Below are 8209 nucleotides of genomic sequence, written 5' to 3'. Positions count from 1 at the left end.
GGGCATTGTTGACACTGCCCTGAGACTTAGAGCCTGGAACCCTATCTCTATTACCATCCCTAAACTTAGGAGATGGAGCACTAGATAAAGAAGGATCTAGAACTAACGACTTAGGATAAAACTGAGAATGATTTCCTCCTTCTGATTTAGGCTGAGCAAAGTTGGAACTACCTGTCTTTGCTATCTTATTCTTCTTCTCCCTCATCTTAATCTTCTGATCCTCTATCAGCTGAGCATGAGTCATAATCCTAGCTAAAGTCATGTCACTATTAAACATCGCATACCTACACTCGTTGACCACACTATCATTTACCCTAGAAACAAACTTAGTCATCTTAGCCCTGCTGCCTGCAACCATATGAGGGGCATATCTGGCTAATTGAGTAAACTTATGAGAATACTCTTTCACCGTCATGTTACCCTGCCTGAGGTTGATAAATTCTAACACCTTAGCTTCTTTCAGTTCTAGGGGGAAGAAGCTCTCTAAGAATACGGTGACAAACTCCTCCCACACTATAGAACCTACATTATCTAGCCTTTCTAACTTCCACTGCTTGTACCAATGTGAGCAACATCCTACAACTTATATGCAGTTAGCTTAGCACTCTCACTAGGAGTAACCCCTATGATGTCTATAACTTTCTGAACCTGATCGATGAATTCTTGAGGGTCCTCATCTGACTTAGACCCGAGAAAGGATAGAGGATTCATTTGAGTAAAATCCCAAATCCTGGCTGCAGCTGAATTGGACACTGGGTTGGCCGGAAGGACAGCTGGTAGTTTATTCTGAGCTGCAACTGATTGAGAAAGAGTAGTGAATGCAACTCTAAACTCTACATGAGAAACATGTTCGCCCAAAGGTTCTTTGGGCTGAGGGGCTGACTGATTCTCGTTTCTTCTTTTAAGAGCATATTCTGTAAAAGAAAGGGAGAAACGGATTATACTGAGAGATTGACTTGAGATTTTGCTCACTGGTACGACATAATTACTGAAATATGGAAAACTGTTCCAAAAACATCTTGTAGACTCTTGTACATAAATCTGGCGCGCAACACACCCATGCACAAGACTCGACTAGATGTAGCTTTTAGACTTCCTAGGACTCTATTGAACCTTAGGCTATGATACCAAGTTTGTAATGCCTCAAATCTGGTACTTGAAATGCTACACAATGCTCATGATCTCGAAGGACCACAAGCTAACCCATAACTGATATTTATGTCTGTATACTGCATGATATACTGTATAATATGAAAACATGAATTAAAAGGCCATGAGGTTAAAACTATAACATAATTGATAAATATATAACATCTGAATAGGGTATAAAATACCCAAAACAAAACTGAAATAACATGATAGTCTGGAAAGCCTCTAACTGACTGAACTATCTGAATAAGGAGTTGATGGGACATGTCCCCAACTAACTCTGACTACTGAAATGACTAAGTACAGATATAATGAAATAATAAATCATATCATCCTCGGAGGATGAGGACTCACTGCTGACTGACTGCTGATATCTAGAATCTACTGATGCTCTGGAGCTCGTGTCTCTGAACCTATGGTATAAGACACCATAGCGCAAAGGTATCAATACTTTGAATTTACTGGTATGTATGTGAGGTAGGATGAATGCATGGGGTTTATATGCATGAACAATACTGACTAACTGACTAATATGAATGCGAGAATACATGCATGAATATATAGTAACTATATCTGAGATCATGATAACAAGAAATTACTGATAACTGAGTTCTGATGACTGATATAACTGATAATATGAGTGACGGTATCTGACATTCCTGAATCTGATGGAACTAGTTGAGTTTTGAACTGTTCTGAGTTGACTGTATCTGATAATCTGAATTCTGTAGAACTATCTGAGTTCTATTACTGAGACTAAATGACTATATCTGACAGCCCTGAATTTTGTAACTGAAACTATGAGAAGTAGTTATTTAACCGATATGCCCCAAATAACGCATTATAGTTGAGTTGGGGTCTAATCTGTAACCCCAATTGGAAGGGTGTCAATACCGCGCCACTAGTAAGGACAAGCTGTGGGTGACACTCATCTAATAGTGTCCCCTAAAAGGAAACTGTGAGACCCTCATTTGATAGTGTTTATCCACCTCATCAACCCTTATCTGACAATGTTGATGTCGCAACCTATGTTGGATACATAGTTCTGCAATGTAAGGATGACTTCTAAGAATCACACCCTCATTTAACAGTATGTGTTCCCATCCCTGGGTTCACTCGGTGCTAATTCCTACTCCCATCTGAATAGACACTGAGCATAGATTACTAAACTGAACTGAATTAACTGAATTAGATGAATTCCATTGACTGATGGAATATTACTCAGATTGCTGAGTTTTTCCTGAGTCATGATATTGATTGAATTCTACTGAACCTGGCTTGACTGAGAGTATCTTGAAACATGACACTGATTCTAAGCACACAGATATATTTTTCGGGTACAAGTACCCCCAGGACTCGATGGAAGGAAACTGACAAGGCGTGACATTCTTGAATACATGACTAACATCAAAAATCCATAATACAATAATTAAAGACATTTCATGGCCATTTAATTATTATATCTTGATACGTGAATAAGATAGCATGTATACATAGCATAAGTTCATAAGGCTAACTCATGAGCAATCCAACAACAATTTCAATACATAAGAATAACATGGAAGTCATTTTGGATTACAATTTAGCTATAGTGCATAATTTCTATCCTCCTAGGCATTTTATCAAACACCTTATATGCACAACTTAAGGCATAAGTGAAATCATCAAATTTCACATATCATAAACCACCAAATTCATGGATTTCAATTTATATGCTAACGTAGTTTTCATAATTTCACATAAGGATCCCAACATGGGAATCAAATAACAACCATGAAATAATTTGAGCAACTCACAACATAATAATCATGATTCATAATTTAAAATAGGGTTCTTGGGCTTTATGGATGAAAGGAATCCATAAATCAACACAATGCATACCTTAGTTCTTTATTTACCGAAGATTGATGGAGAGATCTTCTTAAAATTGAATCCCCAATTGAAACCCTAGCTTGTTCTTGAGAGAAAATTGAGAGAAACTAGTATATATTGGGTGAAGAATGGCTAAATCACGTGTTATTGGGTTTAAATAGGGGTGAGAAATTGACTCTTTTAACCCTGGGCGCGTCTTTTAAATTAAGTGAAATTTTCCCAAATTGGATCCCTGGCGCAACGCGGCGCTATCGCGTCGTGTCACTGGAATTTGACAACTGGGAAATTGAGGGATGGCGCAATGCGGAGCCATCATATTTCTACTTCATTTGTGACCTGAAAGTTTGGCGCGATGCCCCACTATCGCGGACCCCTACTGGAATTCAACAATTGCCATTTCTCCTGCTAATATGGCATTGTTCTATGACAGGAACTTGAAATAGTCATAACTTCTTACCCGTTATTGGATTTGGGCGAATCTTATATCGATGGAAAGCTTATTGAATTTTCCACATGAAAAAAGTGAATCTTAAAAATTCCTCATGGAATAAACATCATTCAATTTAGAAGATAATACTAGACATTTCTTGGTACGAAATTAGCTAGGAAACTTTGGGGTATTACAACAGTTGAAGCACTTGTCCTTTATTTCATTATAGTAACCCCGATGCAATCAACCATAAAATCTGAAGAAAGGATAAAATAGAGCCGATTGGGCCCCACTAACTTGAGATTGGGCACCCTGTGCCCTATAGTTGTCGTCACTCTGAAAATATCTGTCATTGAACGGCTTTGGGTAGGGAGCACTAGATTTCGAGTGAGACCCATAATTGCCCCACCTCTTCTTGGACAACTTTCCACCATCCCTGCCACTTTGTTATTAGCCACCACCCTACTCAGAAAATCTAAGCTTCTTGTTCTGTCTCTCCCCAATTTCATCTTGCTTCTTCTTCTCTTCTTCGACTTGCTGCATGTACACAAATAACCTGGAGATGTCCATATCCTTGTTCAACAAGGCTACCTTACCCTCCAAAATTAAGTCTCGGCACAACCCGAAAGTGAACTTTCTCATTCTAACCCTCATGCTAGAAACCAACTCCGAAGCATACCGAGACAACTGGTGAAACTTTAAGGCATACTCCTAGACTGACATCTTGCCGTGCTTTAGGTTAACAAACTCTTCTGTATTTACCTCCCTCAATTCCTGAAGAAAGAAGCGGTCTAGAAAAGTCCTAGAGAAATCATCCCACAGGGCTGACCCAGCATTGTCATCCCTTGACTACTCTCATTCTCCATACCACTGGTATGCTATATTTTTTATTTGGTAGGAAGAAAACTCTATGCCCTCCACGTTAGTATCATGCATAAGTCTGAAGATCTTTTTCATATCATCAAGAAAACCATAAGAATCCTCTTCAACTATAACAGCAATGAACAAAGGAGGGTTCAACCTCATAAACTGGCCAACCCTTGTAGCCTCAGAAGATGGAGTAACAGAAGCACCACGCTCGGCCTAAGAATCCACCAACTGTGACAACATATGGATAGACTAATGAAACTCAGCACTCATTACATCTACCTGAGGAGCTCTAGGAGGGCTGGAAGGGACCGATGGAACTCCAGGAGAACAATCAGGAATTGGACCCCTAGACCAGGTCTGGACTCCATAACAGAGTGTGTCCCATTAGTGTTGTCCCCAAGTGGGACAAAAAAGTTTCCATGAGCTTTTGATTATCGGAGAGTCATGATTTAAAAGGCGAACAAATGGAAATTAGAGGAAAATTCGGGACCTTAGACTCTATATCTCAAAAACAAAACACAAAAGAGAGGAACATTCCTAAATGCCTCGTAGCCTCTCCCTTATGAGTGTGGAGTGCTACACACTCTTAAAAGAGACTCTACCCGATACAGCTTTGTAAACTCCCAATTGACCATGAACCTAGGGATCTGATACCAATTTGACATAACCCAAACAAAGGTCTAGTCATGTCGGGTATCTCAAGTCCAACCAGGACCGGAGACCACCCCTGATACCCAACCATAACCGCTCTGCACCCTATATTGGATGAATTTCAAACATATAACAGGGTAAATCAATAATAATTTGAATATACAAATAAAGTCTATATTTGTAATCCAACAACCTCAATCAAATATCCAACCGGTGCTAATACTAATACCAAGGCTGACACCAATACCAACACCACCCATGTCCATATGGTCCGACAAATTCTTTAACCAGAATCAAGTAACATACGGTCAGGATATGCCCCGACCATAGCCAAAACTAAAATCCAAGAAACAAAAATAATGAAAAAAATTCCATAGCATGAAATGGAGTCTTTCGGAGTATGAAAACTCACCACTTCAATCTGACTCAAAGTTGTCCCCGAATCTAAGTCACTGAATAGGAGGAATGGTAGTATGATCGATTTTTGCATCGCGTGGGAATACAGCGCTCGAAGATGGTTAGCGGATAAATTCTAGCATGTACTCAAGGATAATGATAAAATAATGTCATTATTCAAAACCAAATCAAATAACCATATGCAATTACACATACACATATATATATCGTGTCGGGATAGCAACCGGTTTAGTATGCATTTAAAACCTTAACTTGGGTTGTGTAGCTCTGCCATCCTAAATGTCCACCCATGGGCTATATTGGTTCAGCTCCTCCTACTAAAAGGGTTCCGGTGCATGTTAGCCGCTCGAACCGAAGAAAAACCTGAGATGACTAGTACATCTCCCAAAATATAAAGTGTGAAATCATGCACACGGTCACTATGACCAAACCTCACATCGGCAAATATGAGTTTCCAGTATTGGTCTCTCTGGGACCTCCACCTTCCACGACTTTGCTAACACAACCCTCTTTAAGCCCATATTAAAACTAGTTATACATTTCAATCATTTACCAAGGAGTCTTTTATTTAGGCATTAACCATTAGTATCGTCATACCAAAATTAGAGCTTGCAAGTCTATCCTTTTATGTCATACCAAAACCATTAAATTAAGTTAACTCCAAAACTTCCAATTAAACCAAAACCATAGCCACCAAGGCCTTTCCAAACCATTTAAAATCAACCAGACCAATCTAGGTTTCATTATCATTTATGCAATGCAAAGATATCAAGAGTAGTCAAACAATATGACAAAATCCTTCTCATTAGCATTTTAACAAACAGGTTGAGGGCACATAAGTTTTAAAATCATAACCAAGTAATTTGGGAAATCCATTAAACCCCAAAATCCATTTACCATTAACATGCATCCCACAATGTCAGAATCATACGAAAAGCATGAAAAAAAAAATATAATTAAACCATGAGAAACATTATTCAACCATGAACATCCAAAAACCCCAACCATTATTTCAAACCATAACAATATCATGAAAATTATACATTAAAACACATGATCTATGAAAAATAATAATGAGGGAGGAGTAACATGCCTTAGACACCAAGGAAGACAAATAGAAACCACCCTTGATTTGAAAGCCTTAATTGATTATCTTGATAAAACCCTATTTTTTTGCTTAAAAGAAGGTTTGAGAGAGAATTTAAGAGTGTTTTGTTGGGAATAATCGGTTACTGAAGTCCTAAAATATGTGTTATGTCGTGGTGTCAAAGGGAGTTAACAAGGAGAAATGTCCAGAATGCCCCCAACTTAAAATTATAAAAATACCACAGGTGGTTACGAGTCGATCTCGTGACTTGTAACCACAACATACTACTCGTACCACTGATTCAACACCAACACAGTGTTGGACACTCACACACTGCCCGCCATATGACTCCCTGATCCTACTCGTTACCAAATCATATGACTCGTATGGCCTAGTCGTACCCAAGAAAGAATCCAAAGGGATTGACACTAGACAACATACGATTCAACTATATCACTCATACCCTATCCTCATAGCTCTTAGTGAGCCACTCGTACTCAGAGCCAAGTCAAGTCACTAAATTACTGATTAATTAAGGGACTAACCAAACAAAGTGTCACCACCCCTAATGACCCATACCACCAACTCATAATCATAACAGAAACCCAACCACCATCCACTGGACTTCTTACGACTAGGTTCACCTGACCCGTACCCACATCATACGACTCGTATGGTGATTCGTTACTAAGACAGTGAGTCCAAAACTCAAGAAATATCCAAGGGCCAAAACCCTGAGTGTTTCATTGATTATGATTCAGAAATTGAGCATAGGCTCACAACAATGCAGTTTTAAAAATTAGATTTTGAGCAAGGACTCACAGTATGAGTTTAGTTTTACTTTACATGATATATATTATGATTATATATAGTTTTGGGAGGACTATTTAGCACCGAGAAGTTATGAATTTAAATAAAACGTGTTTCAGAATACGTTACCACCGTAGGATAGGTTCGTGTCACTAGTTTGGACGACTCCTTTTTTGGTCAAAAGAGACTCAAGCTGGATCTATTTTTCAGACATGTTCTATATATTGGGAAGGTATAGAGCAACTCTACCAACGTGGATGTAAGATGTTGAGCATCATGCTCTCACATGGTATACATAGGTTATAAAAAATTCTCCAAATAAAAAATTTAGTATTTTCTTTAGTTAAGTATTATTATGATTTTTACATATATTTTGGATATGATGATATTTCATACAGTCAACTTTTTTCATAATATAGAGTTATAGACTTTCAGTATTCTTTTATGATTTCAACAGTGTAACTTTTCAGTTTAATATCTTATTTTATACTATCATCTTATGAAGATTTTAAATGATTATTATGTAATTTTTCAGTCCTTGATTACTTTCATTGAGTTATTTTATATCTCACTTATGCTCAGGTCATAGTTAATTTTTAACTTTTTACTTTACCTATCATATATTCATTATATTGACACAACTTGTCGTTATATCATTTTATGATGCAGTTCAGGTGCTCAATCTCAGGCTTGCAGTCAGATGTTTTGTTAGATTTCGCGCTCTCAGCTTGTGGTGAATCCTCTTTACATCTAGATTACTTAGTTATGTTTTGATCAATTCGTAGTTCATTAATTTATTTTTATTTTCAAATAAATATAGCATGTTTCCTTGTCCCCATAGACTTATTCAATTTAGTATGTTAATAGAGGCTTCATAGATAATAAGTTGCTCAGTCAGTTCAGTTTTATGTGTCTGAGTTCAT

The sequence above is a fragment of the Capsicum annuum genome, chromosome 4 (genome assembly GCF_002878395.1).
Source record: "Capsicum annuum cultivar UCD-10X-F1 chromosome 4, UCD10Xv1.1, whole genome shotgun sequence".
Classification (NCBI taxonomy): Eukaryota; Viridiplantae; Streptophyta; class Magnoliopsida; order Solanales; family Solanaceae; genus Capsicum; species Capsicum annuum.
The sequence above is the reverse complement of the archived record's forward strand: the minus strand, read 5'-3'. Positions refer to the sequence as shown.